The sequence below is a fragment of the Thalassophryne amazonica genome, chromosome 4 (genome assembly GCF_902500255.1).
Source record: "Thalassophryne amazonica chromosome 4, fThaAma1.1, whole genome shotgun sequence".
Taxonomy (NCBI): domain Eukaryota; kingdom Metazoa; phylum Chordata; class Actinopteri; order Batrachoidiformes; family Batrachoididae; genus Thalassophryne; species Thalassophryne amazonica.
In genome coordinates, this window is record NC_047106.1 from 106745003 (window position 1) to 106766517 (window position 21515).

Genomic DNA, 21515 nt, shown 5'->3' on the forward strand with positions numbered 1-21515 from the left:
TGACACATTAGCATGTCGTCTGAATATCACGCGAATGTCGCACAGCCTGGCAGAGAAAATTTAACTAAAAACTACAAGTAGTCCAGATATACTGTATATCAAGTGAGTGTCGCTCAAATGCAGCCTAATATTCCTTTCTCTTCACTTTCTGTAATGACAAATTTGATCAATTTTCCTTCATGATTTCATTTTGAATAGAATGTACAGTATCCCCAATGCGTTTGCGTGTATCGAAATAAAAGCTATTTTAAGGATTTAGAGCTTTACACACTTTTTAAACACACTGCTATCATTTTGAACACAACTACAGACATACACACACACACACACACACATATATATATATACACACACACACACACACACACACACACACACACACACACACACACACACACACACACACACACACACACACACACACACACATACACTTATTTCTTTATTTATTTATGTATACATAAATATATATGTAAACATGTATACATATACTGCATATACTGTTAGGATAGGTTCCGGAACCCCCGCCCCCAACAACACCTCCCTGCCTCCACCCGTAACGCCAACCCATTACCTTAACAGGACTAAGCAGGTTTAGAAAATGAATGAATGAATTGATGTATGATATTTTGGGAAAGTAGTTCTCGCAAAGATGTAACATTTACAGTTTTTGTCTTTTTGGTGTTGTGATGTTTTATTTGCCAACCTTTGCACCCCACTCCAGATGTATGTCAGTGAATCAAAAATCTAAAAGGGTTTTTGAACCCTTAGTCTATGCATTTATTAAACACCATGTCATGCACTGCAGGAGAAATTTCCCTGATTATTTCCATTTTTAAGCTCATCCTGCTGCCATGCGGGAGCATAGAAATGAACTCCATCTGTGGCTGCATAAATCTGTCCGTAGCCTTCACCACACCATTATATCCCAAGATGTTTGGGATATAAATTCTTCTCAGTAACCTCTTATGTCATTTCAGAGGGGGTCGACCTTAACCTGGTTTTGTTGGGTCAAATGCAGGTAAAAATAGGCCATTCCTGTGTGAATTTGTGGGTTCCTAAATATGATTACAAATACCACAGACTAAAGATATTTAACATTTAAGTTCACCTCACAGTGCTCTTGTGTGAGTTCAGAGGGGCGCCAACTTTGACCTACTTTTTCTTGGTCAAGCGCCCGAATGCTTGCTTCTCTGCTCTGCAGTAAGTGATTTCAAGCTGATGCAGATGCTCAAAGTGCTTTACAGTGACGTCTCACATACACCCATTCACACACTGATGTCATTGTGGCAGGTGCTCAAGAGATCTTTTTCTTGTCTGATGGGAAGTTGAACCAAAAATCCTGTGGTTGTAGACTGCCACATGACCACCTCCTCAATGCAGAGCACAGTTCTAATTCAGCAGGAGCTACAGGACTTTCCAGGTTACATTTCTTCCTTTTAATTACATGACTGTTTTCACATGTATTTCCGCTGCAATAAAAAGGACCGCTCCCTGTGTCCTTATACAGACATGGTGTGCACATAGGAAAAATGTACCAAAAACATTCCAAAAATACAGACAGCATTGTGTTGTAGAGATCTGATTCCTTCAGAATTTTGGGCAATTCATGATAAATTCCACTTACAGTGCATCCAGGAAGTATTAACAGCACTTCAATTTTTATTATGTTTTGGTTATGTTACAAACTTATTCTAAAATGGAGTAAATTAATTTTTCCCTCAAAATTCTCCTCACAACACCCATAATAATAACATGAAAAAATTTTTTTTTTTTTAGTTTTTCAAATTTATTAAAAAAAACAAAAACAAAAAACTAAGAAATCACATGTACATAAGTATTCACACCCTTTGTTCAATACTTTGTTCATGCACCTTTGGCAGCAATTACAGCCTCAGGTCTTCTTGAATATGATGCCACAAGCTTGGTGCACCTATCTTTGGGCAATTTTGCCAATTCCTCTTTGAAGCCATTTCCAGATCTCTCGAGAGATGTTCAATCAGATTCAGGTCTGGGCTCTGGCTGGGCCATTTCCAGATCTCTAGAGAGATGTTCAATCAGATTCAGGTCTGGGCTCTGGCTGGGCCAATCAAAGACATTCACAGAGTTGTCCTGAAGCCACTCCTTTGATATCTTGGCTGTGTGCTTAGGGTCACTGTCCTGCTGAAAGATGAACTGTTGCCCCAGTCTGAGGTCAAGAGTGCTCTGGAGCGGGTTTTCATCCAGGATGTCTCTGTACATTGCTGCTTTCATCTTTCCCTCAATCCTGACTAGTATCCCAGTTTCTGCTGCTGAAAAACATCCCCACAGCATGATGCTGCCACCACCATGCTTCACTGTAGGGATGGTATCTGGGTTCCTCCAAACATGATGCCTGGCATTCATGCCAAAGAGTTCAACCTTTGTCTCATCAGACCAGAGAATTTTGTTTGTCATGGTCTGAGAGTCCTTCAGGTGCCTTGTGGCAAACTCCAGATGAGTTGTAATGTGCCTTTTACTAAAGAGTATCTGGCCACTCTACCATACAGGCCTGATTGGTGGATTGCTGCAGAGATGGTTGTCCTTTTGGAAGGTTTTCCTCTCTACACAGAGGAATACTGGAGCTCTGACAGAGTGACCACTGAGTTCTTGTTCACCTCCCTGACTAAGGCTATTCTCCCCTGATCGTTCAGTTTAGATGAACGGCCACCTCTAGCAAGTGTCCAGTGGATCTGAACTTGTTCCACTTACGGACGATTAGTGTTAATTTCATCAGACGAAAAGAGATGAAATATGTTCGTCAACAACCCTTTTTCCCATGACTAAGACAAGACAATGACGAGACAACAGCAATGTTCTAAAAACACTGAATAAAACTAAATGTACATTATTGCTGAAGAATAAAAATGAGACAAAAATGTTTTACAAGAAATAAAAAATAACCTAAAACTCCCTCCACGTTGTCATCTACTACACAAGAAGAAACGTACACATCCAGTCCAGCTGTCATGTGTTTGTACCAGCAGTTCTACTGTACTGTAGGCTACATTACATATCCTCTTGCTGCTCCCACTGATAGTTTTATTTTAACATATTATGTCTGCAATACAGGGTTCTCACCAGCATTATAACAGCGTAATGGTCCGTTACGCTGTTGTAATAAAAAATTACACTGCAGTTGGGCCGTTACATTATTTTTGATGGTGTGTAAGTGGAAAATAAACATTTCCCTACATTGATTGTGGACCCGCTGGTTCTGATTAGAAGAACCGCGTCCACAATTAAAGATGTCAGTCGTGACTTACCTTTTCTGCTGACTCTTTTTCTGTGAGAATCGTCCAGCGCTTCATGCAGACAGTTTTTATTTGTTCGTCATTAACGTGCCTTTTTTGTGGGGCAGCCACCGATGTGGTTCTCTGTCGTGAACTGGAACATTAATATCTCCCGCTTCTCTGCTTCGTAAACTAAAGTTAGTGTCCCACATGAAAATAATAAAAATAATAATGATAATATCCTCCGCTCTATGTGTGTGTGTGTGTGTGTGTGTGTGTTGTGGGATTTGCTCTGTGGCTCTCTTCCGAGCAAAGGTGGAAAGATGGATCATTCCGCAATCAATAACTTCGAAGCGAATTGGCATTTTAAATCAAATGACACCTCTTTCCAAACATTGTAAAACAGACAACATACTACAATCAACCAAAGCTGTTTCCCCCAAAATGAGATGTCCTCCATTCCGTCGGGGATAACTTATCCCAGTGTCAAAGTCTCAGCACTCCAGGCACAAATATTGTAGGTTGAGATCGGGGCCAAAGTAACATTTTACATTTATGTCCCTCTGAAATTGCTCGGCTATAAGAGTCTAGCTTGTAAGAGTCATATTAATTAACACCACTTTTTATTTTATTTTATTTTGTTGGTGCTTCTAATAAATATAAAACATCAGAACAAGTGCATCATTTGTAAATGTGTATTGATTCAACATACAAGACACGTTTAGCAAAGTTGCATTGAAGATTCATCATTCATTCAATTCAATTCATTCAAGATGTTTGTTATTCCAGACATTTCTGTGGAGCTGTGGAAACACAAGTCAACTGGAATGAATAAATAAAAATTGTAAAAAGACTAAAATGTTTTGACTAAAACTTGACTAAAATACCTTAAGTTCTTGTTTTACTAAAACTAGACTAAAATGTTGAGACTTTTCGTCGACTAAAACATGACAAACAAAAAAACAAAAATAATATGTGAATGAATAATACGACTGAATGAAATTTGACACAAGACTAAGACTCAGTTGAAAAATGGGTGACAAAATGAACACAATGGATGATGGAGGCCACTATGTGCACTGGAACCTTCAAAGCAGCAGAAATGTTTCTGTAACCTTCCCCAGATTTGTGCCTCGAGACAATCCTCTCTCAGTGGTCTACACATGGTTTGTGCTCTGACATGCACTGTCAACTGGGACCTTATTTGTAGACATGTAACAGGTGTGTGCCTTTCCAAATCATGTCCACTAAACTGAATTTACCCCAGGTTGACTCTAATTAAGCTGTAGAAAGAATATATATATATATATATGTGTATATATATATATATATATATATATATATATATATATATATATATATATATATATATATATATATATATATATATATATATATATATATACACTCAACAAAAATATAAACGCAACACTTTTGGTTTTGCTCCCATTTTGTATGAGATGAACTCAAATATCTAAAACTTTTTCCACATACACAATATCACCATTTCCCTCAAATATTGTTCACAAACCAGTCTAAATCTGTGATAGTGAGCACTTCTCCTTTGCTGAGATAATCCATCCCACCTCACAGGTGTGCCATATCAAGATGCTGATTAGACACCATGATTAGTGCACAGGTGTGCCTTAGACTGCCCACAATAAAAGGCCACTCTGAAAGGTGCAGTTTTGTTTTATTGGGGGGGATACCAGTCAGTATCTGGTGTGACCACCATTTGCCTCATGCAGTGCAACACATCTCCTTCGCATAGAGTTGATCAGGTTGTCAATTGTGGCCTGTGGAATGTTGGTCCACTTCTCTTCAATGGCTGTGCGAAGTTGCTGGATATCGGCAGGAACTGGTACACGCTGTCGTATATGCCGGTCCAGAGCATCCCAAACATGCTCAATGGGTGACATGTCCGGTGAGTATGCCGGCCATGCAAGAACTGGGACATTTTCAGCTTCCAAGAATTGTGTACAGATCCTTGCAACATGGGGCCGTGCATTATCCTGCTGCAACATGAGGTGATGTTCTTGGATGTATGGCACAACAATGGGCCTCAGGATCTCGTCACGGTATCTCTGTGCATTCAAAATGCCATCAATAAAATGCACCTGTGTTCTTCGTCCATAACAGACGCCTGCCCATACCATAACCCCACCGCCACCATGGGCCACTCGATCCACAACATTGACATCAGAAAACCGCTCACCCACACGACGCCACACAAGCTGTCTGCCATCTGCCCTGAACAGTGTGAACCGGGATTCATCCGTGAAGAGAACACCTCTCCAACGTGCCAAACGCCAGCGAATGTGAGCATTTGTCCACTCAAGTCGGTTATGATGACGAACTGGAGTCAGGTCGAGACCCCGATGAGGACGACGAGCATGCAGATGAGCTTCCTTGAGACGGTTTCTGACAGTTTGTGCAGAAATTCTTTGGTTATGCAAACCGATTGTTTCAGCAGCTGCCCGAGTGGCTGGTCTCAGACGATCTTGGAGGTGAACATGCTGGATGTGGTGGTCCTGGGCTGGTGTGGTTACATGTGGTCTGAGGTTGTGAGGCTGGTTGGATGTACTACCAAATTCTCTGAAACGCCTTTGGAGACGGCTTATGGTAGAGAAATGAACATTCAATACACGAGCAACAGCTCTGGTTGACATTCCTGCTGTCAGCATGCCAATTGCACGCTCCCTCAAATCTTGCAACATCTGTGGCATTGTGCTTTGTGATAAAACTGCACCTTTCAGAGTGGCCTTTTATTGTGGACAGTCTAAGGCACACCTGTGCACTAATCATGGTGTCTAATCAGCATCTTGATATGGCACACCTGTGAGGTTGGATGGATTATCTCAGCAAAGGAGAAGTGCTCACTATCACAGATTTAGACTGGTTTGTGAACAATATTTGAGGGAAATGGTGATATTGTGTATGTGTAAAAAGTTTTAGATCTTTGAGTTCATCTCATACAAAATAGGAGCAAAACCAAAAGTGTTGCGTTTATGTTTTTGTTGAGTGTATATGAATTTGCATAAATCTCAAAGTTTTTTCACATTATGGGGTATTGTGTGTAGAATTTTACAGAAAAAAATGAATTTCATCCATTTTGGAGTAAGACTGCAGCATAATGAAATGTGGAAAACCTGAAGCTACTTTCTGGATGCACTGTAAGTGTTTTAGTGTTATGCTCCTGTGAAATTCTGACAGCAGAGATGTAGCCAGTGTTCTGAAATGCTCTGCAAAAAGAAGAAAATTGAGAAGAGCTATGCCATTTAAAGCAGAATTGTGCTGTTTGACATGTTTGCTCTGTACAGACATCTTTCTTTTATCTTATGCTCTAATTATTCTGAGCTGTGTAGTAATCAGTATAATGCATTTAAGTCAGAATGTTTCATTTAATTGTGTAACACTTTACCTTACTCACACACCAGAGAGAATGGCAAAGAAAGTTCTTATGCAGGTCATCGTGTCCTTACTGTGCGAGTTAACTTTCTTGCTCGAACACGATTACTTTGCCAAAGCTGAAATAGAATTTCTCCTGTGCAGCAGTCACCTCTGGACAAAACGGTTTTACAGTGTGCTTAAGGTTTAAAATTGCTTCTTTGAACGAACAACACAGGTTAGAAAAGGAATTCATTTGACACAGTTAACTGGGAAGGATGTAGCACTGTGAGGAAAATTAAAAAAGCAAAATCCACAAATGAAACAGACATAAACCTTTTCACTGTTTGGTTAACACAAACAGAACTGCATGACTTATTTAAACAAGACGCAATACACAATAAATAATATATTAATATGCTTCCCTGCAAATCTTATATGTTGCATTCAGCTTGGCATCTATGAGAAATTCCCTGCCACCGATAGAAATGCTGATTGAAGTCATCCAATCCAATTATGTGAGGTAAATTGGTGTGGAGCACAAAGGGGTGACATATATTTCTACAGTTAATTTAATTTCACTGCGCTTCTTTCTTTAGATCATGCACGCTAATCAGCTTAGGAGACGACCAGAGGACACACTCAATGTCCTCCACATATTATTAAGAGACACGCAGATTGGCTCACTGGCAGTGGACTCACTGTACTCAGACAGATGCCTATGGAACTCATAGCTGTTCAAAATCACCGTTCATTCATCCATTTTCTGAACCAACTTATTTCAGTTAAGGGTCATGGGGGGTGGGGGTTGTAGCCTACCAGCAGTCATTGGGCAAGAGCATAGACCAGAGGTCTTCAACTCATTCAAGAAAGGGCCGAGAGGGTGCAGGTTTTCTTTCCAACCACCCAGTCCACAAGGTGATTTCACTGATTAACAGGTCTTTCACACTGAATGCATCACTTGATCATTTTGACACCTCCCCTTGTGTTGGACGCGTTGAGCATGTTGGACGCGGCAAGGGGGCAGAGATTACTATGTCACTATCTGGCTTTTTGCCTGGTGAACAAGCAGGACAATTGCCATCTTGGATTCGCAGGAAAAAAGTGAAACAGTCTGCTAGTCATAAACATAATATTAAGAGGAAAAAAGCAGGAAAATGACCAGAGAGACACACACAGCAGGCGATATTCAGGCCACAGACCCGGGCAGAGTAGCACACAGCAGCTGGTGTTGAGCAGACCTCCTAATCTGAAATCCTTCACTTTTGGATATATACAAACACCCAGTTTGAGAAATGGAGCTTCTGCAAATTTGTCTGAGGTGAGAATAAAATGTGATGTAGTGCACTGCTGAAGTTTTATGATCGGCTAACGTTAACCTAGCCTTTAAGAGTGCACTGCTGAAGTTTTATGATCGGCTAACGTTAACGTAGCCTTTAAGATTATAACTGCAGAATCACTCAGTCAACCTGAGTGAATATTTTATTTTGTAAATTGTTCAATCTATTTTTTTTTTTTTGCCAAATAAACCTACACAGCTTTTTAATTGTTACTGGTGTGACTATAAGAAAAGACTCAACTTTAAACAACTTAGATTTAGTTTAATATTTTTTAACTGTTTCTTTATATTTTAAGAAATATATTGCTTCACTTTTCCCACAACAGGAACATTTCAACATTTGCTTTGCAGAGAACCATCTAAATACAAATGCTCTTCAAAAATGTCCAGTGATGGAGCTGAACACCAAAACCAGATGTCCAGACAGAAGAAGAGAACATCTCTCCTCTTCAAAATGTAAGAAAAATAGCTCCAAAAACTCCACCAAGAGGTCGAAGCTGCGGAGGAGACCTTCATCTGGTTAAATGTCCTGAGAAGCCAGCTCACCTGTCATCTCTGAAATCTCACACTTGCTCTATAAAGGCAAATATTTTATTATTTGGAAAAGCTGTTTCCTTTGATATTCTAACAGTAATACCCCCATCACACATACGCCGACTGAGGCCGAATTGCATCAGAATGACACATCTGGCCACAATTGGGAAAATATTGAGGTGCGGTCTGAAGACCAATGGACAGCAGTCTGTGCACATCTACATATTTGGTCCCATTCGCTCAGCTGTCCCGAGTGTGTTGCACATGTTCAAAATACTCTTGGCGCCATTGAGATGCAACGCACATCTGACAGCGGTCTATATGCAGTTTTTGCGTCATCTGATTGCAGTCTACAAATTCTGACAGCTTCAAAACAACATCTGAAATGATCTGATCACGGTTGTTTGAGCTCTGAGATCAATCGGTCACAGCAAAGCCTGCCTGCATGTTGTGCCACGGATGTCCACGTCCACTGGACCCCGGACAGGGAGGGCAAAGGAAATGTTGATATCTAATAACATGTATGTGGCACTCTGCACTCGTTAGAGGCTCTGTGCAGCGCCCCGTAATGCAGCTGAACGGGATGTCACTGCTGTAATGCACGTATTATTACATGTTCATCTCCTAAGTCTCTAACAGATATGATGTGAAAATGTTTGCCCAGCCCATGGCAACACAAATAAATATGCAACTCACCTCTGGTACCCTGCATTCCACAGCGCAGCGCACACTTTAGAATATACTCACTTCATGTATCACGTCATGTTCATGTATCAATGTTCACATTTAACAGAGATAAAGAGATCCTGCATCAACATTTTCCTCTTCATCAAATTCCATATTTTATTCTTCCCTTACACTGGATGTTTGTGGGTTCCTGCAATTACTATCCCCATGACAGGCACAAAAGAATGAGCAAGAGATACGAGCAGTAGAGCAGCTACAGCGAATTGTGGAGCAAGGCTGTGAAGATAAATAGCCATATTTGATCATTCTGAGGATGGACTCAGGAGCGATTGATACATTCGGTGCCAGAGAAATTGGTTCCAACTTGTTGGTCTCAGCATTCATTGTCCATCCATAACTGCAAAGGGCTGAGGTCAGGTGGATCTGCATTAAGTGCGCTTCTCCAGATGGCAGCTTGAAGGTGGGCTCTGTGCACATGGTGTGCAAAAGCTTCACTTGTGGGGGGAAGAACTCTCAATTCAGGAGCAGAGGTAAGTTTATGATGGACCATCTTAGTTGTCCAAACCAAATACCGCAGTGATGTCATGTCTGATGCATTCCAATGTCCGTAAAAAGATGCAATGAAAGAGATGCACTGGAGCTTGACATTGTCATCACACTCTGTTGTGTTGCCAAGCTTGTTCAGACTTTTCTTTACAGATTTCTGAACTTTAAGTACAGTTCCTTTCCCAATTCCCTGTAATGCTGTGAGACAGTGTCACAACCAGCTGGCACTTGAGCTGGAAAATATCTTCAATGATGTCTTCTTGTTTCTCAACTGTTGCTTTGATGTCGGCACACTTTTTCCATGAACTGGTACCAATCATAACGAGATTGCAAGTCAGCTGCTTCTGCTTGTAGAAGTGCAGGAGCAAAACAAAGACATCAGTGTCATCAGCAATCACTTGTACACTGCTGTTGCCTGTTTTGACTAGGTACACGACCTGTTGGACGATAATCACATGAGCTTTCTCGTGTGTTGTACAAAAATCTGGTCGCTCCTGCATACTCCCATTGCAAAACTCCATGGGAGTTGGTTCAGCACCAGTAACTGCCAAAATCTTTCCATTCTGTGGTAGCAGATCACTGTGTTGTCTGATGTATTCACAAATGAGGTTTATCAACTGAACTTTGTTCTTTGTTACTGTGACACAAACCTTCTGAGGTGGCAGTGGCATGAGCACTGACAGCTGATGTTGCCAGTTGGCATTCTTTACAGCTCTTGATGTTCTCAGCGGGGGGCTTTGCAGGAGCGTGACCAGCCTTGTTGCCGTGGAGCCACTGAAGGCTGAGACAACATAATAATATTTTGTGTCATCCGCGGTGATCTCCCTCAGAGCGAACTGCACCTCGGTTTGGGCAAGCCAGGTGGCCACGGATGACTCCCAGAACTCTGGGAGCTTCAGTGACACTGCATTCATTGTTGTGTCTGCTGTCATGCTGATGCTGGAGTGTCTTTCAGAAATGCTGAAAAACTGTGTGACAGACTGTAGATTAAAGTTATGTCATCCTGCCAATATGGGAAAATATGGTTTTTATGACTAAAATGAGCAAAAAAATGCGACTGAGAAATAGCTCTCATTTAGGTTGTTAATTGCACCAAATTGTATGTAGTATTTCCCCCAGACCCCCACTAGCTGCTGCAGCCCCAACATCATGAAAAAAAAATTATTTTTTTTTTTCAAGGGCCACTTTCATCGCTGAATGGCATAGTTCGAGAGAGACGGGAGTTGATTCAAGGCGCTTTACCTGTGGAGTTGGAATAAGTAGAAGAAAACAGTCAAAAACAACAGAGCATGGAGGAAAATAATAAGCTGTGGACAAACAAGGAAATAAAGTACCTGGTAGCTATATGGGGGGATTCCTCATTAATTAGACGGTACATACTGAAAAAAATTCATTCATCAGGCTATACTGTGCTGTAGGATGGAGGAGCAGGGATAGGCCATTACCATAGCAATCAATGTGGACTGTCTCATAAGACTTGTCAATGTGGCCACACATATCAGATGTGGTCACTTGTTATATGGGTGCATTTCACAAGGTGGTCCATTTTTGAAAACTCCTGCTTTACTTTCTCCAAAATGGTAATCCTAACTTCAGCTTTGGTGCTACAACAATCTATACGTCAGTGGAACGCTATCACCATACTCTGTCCAACTGGGAGGAAGTCCCTCGGCCAGCAAACTATCTCCAAACTTTTTGGCTGAAATCATTTTAGAATATCCCGTGTTACATGCTGATGCACCAAAACAAACAACAACAACAACAAAAACAAAGAGAGAAAAGTCTCAGAGTCTTCATGAAGTTGCACACTACAGACTTAAAATTTAAAGATGCATGTCTTGAGTTGCTTTTAGACTGATTTATAGACCAACATCTGGAACATTGACCAAGTGGTGCTTCCACATACCAAGGTACATATACAAGGTAAGGCTGTCCTGTTTTTATTATTTGAAAAACTAAATATTCCAGTGTCATTGACTACATTTACATGCCGTTAATATTCGGGTTAAGATCAATATTCCAGTTTCTGAATCATTAGGAATAACCCATTTACATGCTTAAGCAGACAAAGTTACTCCTGTATACATGGTCATTGGTATCATTTGGAATATCCCCATCTAAACAGCGACACACGCCTTCCACCAGTGCTTGATTTGGTCTACCGTTTGTGCAAATCCTGCTTCATGTAACATTTCGGCCACCTTCTTGTAAATGTCGCTATCTCAGTACTTTCTACCATCAATAAAAGACATTATATTCATGTCTTTCACGATACTAATGAAGTACAGTGGTCCCTCGTTTATTGCGGGAGTTACATTCTAAAAATAACCCGCAATAGGCGAAATCCGCGAAGTAGTCAGCATTAGTTTTTACAATTATTATAGATGTTTTAAGGCTGTAAAACCCCTCACTACACACTTTATACACTTTTCTCAAACGGGCATGAACATTTTCTCACTTTTCTCTCCTGAGTAAAACACTCTCTTTTTTCTTCTGGGCGTTAAGATTATAAACAGACACACGCAGAACACAATGCATGCTCTCCCTTCGCTCACTGCTTCAGGGGGTACGGATGTGGGACCCGCAAAGAATCCAAGTCATGGCCACGGAGCTGTGTGGCTGCGGTATACCTGCGGTGGATTTTTCCACAAGAAATCTATCCTGGCCGGCTGCCGGAGCACATCAAAACAGTGAGTGTAGTCTCTGGACCTGTTGCCAGAGTTGGCGCAGCTCCGTACAGCAGAGAGGGGTGTGTGAGTGGCCCGCTGCGGCGTTTACCAAGCCCGCAGACTCAGTAAGCGCATCGGAGGCAGTGAGAGCAATCGCGGTTATGCCAACCGGTGCCGCGACCGGCCCGCCTGATAAGGACGCAGAACACAATGCGCATACAAGCAGTTGCAGTACTTAGAAGACCAAGATTCCTTGCGGATAGGTCATGCACAGAACACAAAATAATTTTCCTTTCTATGGTGATATCCCGGTGTGCGTTTATATGACCTGGTATTCGGGTTAGAAAAGGAGTAACCCAGGGGTCTTATTCGGGTTTTTAAAAACCGGAATATGAGCATATTTGGGTTTTTGTGGGTGTTTACATGGCCGTGCGCAACCGGATTATTGCTAATATTCCGGTTATGAAAGGTTTATGAAAGGTTATTGGCTGCATGTAAACGTAGTCATTATTATTCAAAATAAAGTTATAGTGTTACTTTTTATATTCTACTACATAAATGTTCATAATTCATCTTGCTTTACAAAGCATATTAGGGTTCATGCAAGGATGTGAGCCATATGCTCATTACTTAAGTTTTATTTTGGTGTATAATATGTTATGCTTGAAATAAAATATGTACTTAGTTTAAGCACCTTAAATAATTTTAAACTTTTGTAACACTTCAGTTTAAGACAGGTCTAAATAAAGTTTTGTAAAATGTTGATCTTAATGTTTATTTTTATGAGTTAATGGGATTGTTTTCAGAGCATCTATACTCAACAAAAATATAAACGCAACACTTTTGGTTTTGCTCCCATTTTGTATGAGATGAACTCAAAGATCTAAAACTTTTTCCACATACACAATATCACCATTTCCCTCAAATATTGTTCACAAACCAGTCTAAATCTGTGATAGTGAGCACTTCTCCTTTGCTGAGATAATCCATCCCACCTCACAGGTGTGCCATATCAAGATGCTGATTAGACACCATGATTAGTGCACAGGTGTGCCTTAGACTATCCACAATAAAAGGCCACTCTGAAAGGTGCAGTTTTGTTTTATTGGGGGGGGATACCAGTCAGTATCTGGTGTGACCACCATTTGCCTCATGCAGTGCAACACATCTCCTTCGCATCTTCGCATACAACGACGAACTGGAGTCAGGTCGAGACCCCGATGAGGACGACTAGCATGCAGATGAGCTTCCCTAAGACGGTTTCTGACAGTTTGTGCAGAAATTCTTTGGTTATGCAAACCGATTGTTTCAGCAGCTGTCCGAGTGGCTGGTCTCAGACGATCTTGGAGGTGAACATGCTGGATGTGGAGGTCCTGGGCTGGTGTGGTTACACGTGGTCTGCGGTTGTGAGGCTGGTTGGATGTACTGCCAAATTCTCTGAAACGACTTTGGAGACGGCTTATGGCAGAGACATGAACATTCAATACACGAGCAACAGCTCTGGTTGACATTCCTGCTGTCAGCATGCCAATTGCACGCTCCCTCAAATCATGCGACATCTGTGGCATTGTGCTGTGTGATAAAACTGCACCTTTCAGGGTGGCCTTTTATTGTGGGCAGTCTAAGGCACACCTGTGCACTAATCATGGTGTCTAATCAGCATCTTGGTATGGCACACCTGTGAGGTGGGATGGATTATCTCAGCAAAGGAGAAGTGCTCACTATCACAGATTTAGACTGGTTTGTGAACAATATTTGAGAGAAATGGTGATATTGTGTATGTGGAAAAAGTTTTAGATCTTTGTGTTCATCTCATACAAAATGGGAGCAAAACCAAAAGTGTTGCGTTTATATTTTTGTTGAGTGTATTTAAAATGAGTCTAGCATAGAGGTGCGGAGACAGTTGAAAACTAGAAAAAAAACAGGGAACAGAGCAAATTGGATTATGAACAACGTAAAGCCCCCATCACACATAGCAAGAATATGGGGGAACCATGCCTGACATGGCAAACTATGCCATAATCCGACGCAGTTGTCAGCCCTGTCGGAAGGCATCCGGAGTACCTTGTCCACACCGTCACAATAGCATCCAAAGCACATATTGACAACTAGTGGATGATACAGACTGCTGTCCAACGGCCATAAAAGGCGCTGCAGACTGTTTGATATCCAAGCATCTGGATGGCAAACACCGGACTGGAGCGCTGTGTTCCCCATGCATGTTTGCATTGTGGGACTGCAATTATCACTCAGCCGTGTGTGTGTGTGTGTGTGTATGTATGTATGTATGTACTGTATTTTTTGGACTATAAGTCACACTTTTTTACATGTTTTGGCTGGGGGGGTGCGACCTATACTCCAGAGCGACTTATAAATGAAAAATATCCCGGTAGATTCTCAATTAATTTACCGTAATAAAACAATTTTATGTGACAGAGTCGCTCTATGTTTTAAAATGGCCACCGGAAGCGGAAATGCAATGCATCATGGCCACTGTAGTATGGCGACCACCGTATAGGTCATGCTGGTCACGATAACCAATCAGAGAACAGAACATTGGATGCATATTCCTCAACTCACACAGACCCACTTGACACAGACAATGATTGTGAAACAGCGTGTGAAGCAGACGAACACAGTGCTTGCTGTTATTCCGGGAGGGCTAACAAAACAGCTTCAACCCTTGGATATCAGTGTGAGCAGAGTGTTTAAGTTGATGCTGAGAGCTGTGTGGGAGCACTGGGTGAGCGACGGTGGAGGATTAGCGTCTGCACTTGGAAGCAGCTGGTGTCGACACCACGATGAGGTCATGAGCTGCACAGGTAGGTGCTGCACGAACATCGGCAGCTGACACCTGGTGTGTACTATGGTCCACAGCGGGTAATGTGTCAGAAAAGAACCGTTCAGCGATGGTGCGGGTTATGGTTCGGCTCGCAATGTGGTCCGCAAAATACAAACATATCCGTAGGGAAAATGCAGCTCACGGAGAGGGCGCTCAAGGCTTGTGTGACTGTTCCTGTGACTTCTGACTACAATAGAAAAATAAAAATTTCAACATTACTGATAACTTAACAAGACAATGGAGAAGGCCTGAAAAAATGCCACCAAAAAGAAAATCATACTCTGCAGATTACAAGTTGTGACTGGTGAAATATGCATCCGAAAACGGTAATTGAGCAGCAGAGAGAGAGTTTGGAGTGAGTGAGAAACTTGTGAGGGACTGGAGGAAAGCGGAGGTTACTCTAACCACCATGAAAAAAACAAAAAAGCTAATCGCGGGCTAAAAGCTAGATGGCCACAGCTAGAGGAACGAGTCCGCACAACACTGTATGTCCATGCGACTTACAGTCCAGTGTGACTTATTATGGTTTATTTTTCTTTATAATGGATATAGTAGCTGATGCGACTTATACTCCGGTGCGACTTATAGTCCGGAAAATACGGTATGTATAACACTGGATGGGCCACTGTGAACTTTCTTTTTTCTTGTTTGCTCACTTCAGGAGCACAACACAACTCTGGACACCGTGATGGTTGGGTTATCACATGGGATTATTTTTTAGTTTGGGTGAGAGGATTCTAACCGCAGGCTGCGGTCCCAGCTTCACCTCCACGTCTGCGCTGTGAAACACTCCTGGACCACTGTTGGAGGTGAGATTCATGTTTGTTAATGGTGTAATGGCCTGGCACAAGTTCCATGTCATATCTCCTACAGACTAAGAAGGTGATCATATATTACAGCGTGAGAGCCATGCAGCTCCAAGCCTGATGCTGTAATGACACGTTACTGCGCACAACAGAGAGATGCAGTTGCCTGTGTTATGATGGAGACAATAGTTAACATTATTTAAGTCACCCATGGGAAGGAATGGGCAAATATCTGTACTGTAAGGTCTATTGTGGATATAACAGCCTGTTCAGATTTGCGGCAGCATGCGCACTGTAGCGCACGGAGCTTTTGGTTTGATAGCCGCTGTTCACATTCACTGTACATGATAATAATTCAGAATTATTATCATGATGAAGCGTGCCACTCCCCTCGGAGTTCCTTTGCACTCCAGGGGGTGAACATTATTATCCGTGGCACGTGCAGGTCATACCGGTAGGCTTTGCGGTGCCAGATCCATCTGAAGGTTCCCTCGTATGTGCTCAAATCATTTTGGATCCTGTTTTGCCGCCATCAGAATATGTAAATTGCGGTCAGATGGTCGTCAGATTACACATGGATCACTGTCGGATAAGTGTCCCATCTCGATGGTACCCGGATGGTTTTGAACATGTGCATCACACTCGGGGCTGCCGGCCAATTTTGACCAACTGTGTGGACTTCCTGTCAGAATGTTTTGGAACTGAAATCTGACACTTTTCGGATGTGCGCAGATTCATAATTCCGACGCCATTCTGCGTGATTTCGGCTATGTGTGACAGAGGTATAAGTAAGAACGTCGAGCCAAGACAAGAGCGTAAAGTAACCAAAACATCAGAAAGTCAGATTAAAAGCACTGTGAGAGTCAAAGACACATAGCGAAGAAAAAAGATCTAACCAAAAGGGACAGATTACAGCATAATAGACATATGTCCCACAAAGAACTCAATCTATGACTATTTCTTGTTCAAAGTCACCTGTGCAAGTTCTATTTTCTTACCAGATGAGATAATGGATGGCACAGGGACACCATTTCCCAAAGGTTCAACTGTGTTTAGAGGTCACTTTTTTGATCATAAAGAAATGAAGCTTATGTCCATGCGGACTCTGTTCTGTATGTAGGCATAAACTTCATTATGAAAAAAGGCAATTACTTACAGTGTTGACCACCAAAACATAATGTCTGTGTTGTTAGGGTTAGGGTTAGTGCTCAACATTTGTTTTTTTTATGATTTTTTTTGTGTGACAATTTAGTGAATTTACAACACATATAGTCACAGATGCAGTTTTTTTTAGGCGTACTTCCTTTCCTTCCAAACATTTTGTACTAAAATAACTGTACCACTTTTTTGTGCTTTCAAGTACAAACATAATTTTCACATTAAGCGTAGATCCACTTATCAGTTAATTCTGTTAATTTGAGGTAAATACCAACAAACTCTCTAAGATGTGGAGATATTTTACAGAAAAGTAGAAACAGGAGAAAAACAGCTTTAAAATTTCAGATATACTTTGATTTATATTGCATTTTAATGTGTAATTTATTGGTTTTAGCCTTAATAAAACAAATTTGATATTGAAACTGTACTGTTATATATAGGTAATAGGTATTAATAGGTATTAATAATAATAATCATAGGTATTATTAAGGTGAATCACATATTTTTTTTTCAAAAAATAGTAGTTTTGGCCACTTTATGGATCACCTTCAGTGAGAGCTGATTTGAATCAGATTTGCAATAAATCTGATTTGAAGTGGCAGTGCTAGCAAGGCCAGCAGCCATAGTTATGCATAACTTCATGTCTTAAAATGCCTTAAACTAATAAGTTAGAAAAACGTTAACCCCCGCAGAGTTGATATGGAGGGGGAAACTATCTACAGAAACTAAAACTGTGTTTTGTACCAAGCTGTAAACAGGTTTATTTCTGCTCTAAATTTTGACATCTTAACAGGGACTTGAATGGGAACATGCTCACTTTTGGAGCCAGCCTCAAGAGGCTAGTCAAGGAACTGCATGTTTTTCTTCATCCAGGTGGGCCTTATGTGAGACCATCAAACTTTACCACTTGGGCAAGAGGCAGGTTACACGCTGGCCAGGCCACCAGCCTGTCGCAGGGCTGACACATACAGACAGGCAAACATATTCACACTCACACCTATGGTAAATTTAGCGGAGTGCCCAAAGGGAATCCACGCACACACAGGGAGAACATGCAAACTCCACACATAAAAGACCAAGTCAGATGGGAACTTGAGAACCTCTGTGAGGAAACCGTGCAAACCACTAAGCCACTGTGCTGCCCCTGTAAATCATCGCTCAGTATTCCACATTTAGTTATAATGAAAGAAAAACAAAATCTTCCATGTTTTTGGCTCATTTGTTTCATGACATTTAGTTTAAAAATTGCAGTCTTTCAGTGATACAGCATTTTAGTGATACAATGAGATATTTTAAATTTTTTGGGCGGGGGGGGAGGGCTGCTATAGCCCATAATTATCAAAATTAAAATAAGAAACAAATTCAAATAAAAAATCCTTGACATATTGTAGTGTTGATGCATGAGTGAAAAGTCAGGAGTTGGAATTTCACCAGAAGCCACAAAGTATTCACTCATTTACATAAAGACTAAACACTGTAGGAGACAGAACACATTCCTCATACTAGAGGCTGAATGCCGTCCGAATGAAAAGTCAACCCACATTCCGGAGGTGTCGTGGTGCATTCAAGGATGCTAGACAGCAGTCTGAGAGCAGTCTAAACAGTCGGCCAACTTCCTGTGACCAGTGGTGGGCACAGATAACCAAAAAATTAACTTCGATAACAGATGATCAGATAACTGAAAAGTTATCTTTGATAAAGATAAACCAATAAACCACCCCAAAATGTATTGGAAGTTACAGATAACCGATAAATTCCAGTATTGTTTCTAGCATATTTGCAACTACTAATAAACTGAATTTGAGTTTAAACACCATGATAGCTTCTGGAAACATCAAAGCGACAGCAAACCCAAACAATGAGCCCACACTTCTATGTTTGAACATCCTGTCTCCTATTCGAAGCTCTTATTTACTACACAGCTTACAGTGCAGAGACAAGCTGAGAGCAGTCACCAAGCTCAACTCTCTATCAATCACAACACGCCGGTCAGGCGGAGGTCTTGGAAAATAAAGTCATACTGACTTATGGTTTGGTGTATAAATAAAATGAATACTGATAGAATAACTCCATTAATGTCAATTCTGTCATTTCTACAAAGTTAAAATATAACATATATCTTTTAAGGTTGAATAATGCACTAATTCTGAGGTTTTCTAACAAACACAGACAGATCGCAAAGGATTCTGGGTAAAATGTGCCTCTGCTAAACACTGATTGGTTCAGTAATTCACTATGTAAACCAACACGTTAATGTGACGTGTCGTGTGTTGGTGTTTACAGATGTGCTTTTGTAAAATATTCCATTTTTTATTTGTAAAAACAGGCATTTTTACAGAGCCCTGGAAGTGTCATCACAACATGTTTTGCATGTGGAGAGAATGTGAGAATGTTCAGATGATTTTTTATTCATGTGAGAATTCTTTGGACCGAGTTTCAGGCTAATCGTGCATCCTGCATCATGTAGTGTACATGGAGTAACAAGCTGCGTTTAACATCTCACGACCTCCTCCTGATTGCTGATCGTATGGTCAAATGAAAATCAAATCTGTTTGATATTATTCTGGTCGGCCGTCGTGAGGGTTTCCTGCTGCTGAGGGGCAACAAGCGTCCAACCGCTCGCACTGTGCATGTGCAAACACTGTAGAGCTGTCTTGTAATGTTTTTTTTTCATTTTGTTTTTAAACTTTGATGTCTCCCATCGAGAGTTTTTGTAAATTAAGTTTGAAAAAACTTAATTAAAACTTGTGATTAAAAATATACAGTGTCTGCTCATCTTCAGGACGAATACTGCCATGAACTGCCATGAACACTACTGGACAGTAGATGGCAGTAGAGGCCTTGAAATCTTTCCAAAACAGTTTAATGCTGTTGTCCGTGGAGCCTGAACAGAGTGTCTGAAATGCATTTGTCCTGTCGTGAACGTACTAATCCTACCCATAATGCACTGCTCGGCACAGCATGTCCACACTAAAACCTTAAAATTTAGCACATTACTTTAAAACTAAAACATATATCTGTTATTTTCACTTTATAAAACTTCAGACATGACAATAATTTTAAATAACTTATCCAAAATTAGTTTGGTTAAAATTTGAACCATAAGTTAAAAATGTATGCCACTGGATGACTTGGGTGATATTGCCAGCATATCAGTATGGTATTAAAGGAAATGATTTTTCTTTTTTTTTTCTTCTTCTTCCCTCTTTTCTTTTTAAAAGCTAGTTTTTCTTTTGCCTGCAGAGGATAGTGTTCTTCATAGAAACAGCTGTTTTTTGTTTGTAGAGGGTGGAACCATATATCTGTTAGGAAACTTTGATCAGGTAGGTGCTTAACTGATTTTTAATTTTAGAAGTGTTTGCTGCTGTTCAGCTTTGTTTACTATGTTATCGGTCTCAAAGTTATCGGACAAAAATTCACCGGAAGATAATTAGTCTGATAATGGTTTTTATGGACTAGCAGGAGAGAGCATATCTCACCCATATTGGCCTCTCTTCATTGGCTTCCTGTTAATTCTAGAATAGAATTTAAAATTCTTCTTCTTACTTATAAGGTTTTGAATAATCAGGTCCCATCTTATCTTAGGGACCTCGTAGTACCATATCACCCCATTAGAGCGCTTCGCTCTCAGACTGCAGGCTTACTTGTAGTTCCTAGGGTTTGTAAGAGTAGAATGGGAGGCAGAGCCTTCAGCTTTCAGGCTCCTCTCCTGTGGAACCAGCTCCCAATTCAGATCAGGGAGACAGACACCCTCTCTACTTTTAAGATTAGGCTTAAAACTTTCCTTTTTGCTAAAGCTTATAGTTAGGGCTGGATCAGGTGACCCTGAGCCATCCCTTAGTTATGCTGCTATAGACGTAGACTGCTGGGGGGGTTCCCATGATGCACTGTTTCTTTCTCTTTTTGCTCTGTATGTACCACTCTGCATTTAATCATTAGTGATCGATCTCTGCTCCCCTCCACAGCATGTCTTTTTCCCGGTTTTCTCCCTCAGCCCCAACCAGTCCCAGCAGAAGACTGCCCCTCCCTGAGCCTGGTTCTGCTGGAGGTTTCTTCCTGTTAAAAGGGAGTTTTTCCTTCCCACTGTAGCCAAGTGCTTGCTCACAGGGGGTCGTTTTGACCGTTGGGGTTTTACATAATTATTGTATGGCCTTGCCTTACAATATAAAGCGCCTTGGGGCAACTGTTTGTTGTGATTTGGCGCTATATAAAAAAAAAATTGAATTAAACCATTAATAAGACTGAGACATTGATTGTAGCTCCAGATAGTGCTATGTCTGTCATTAAGAATCACCT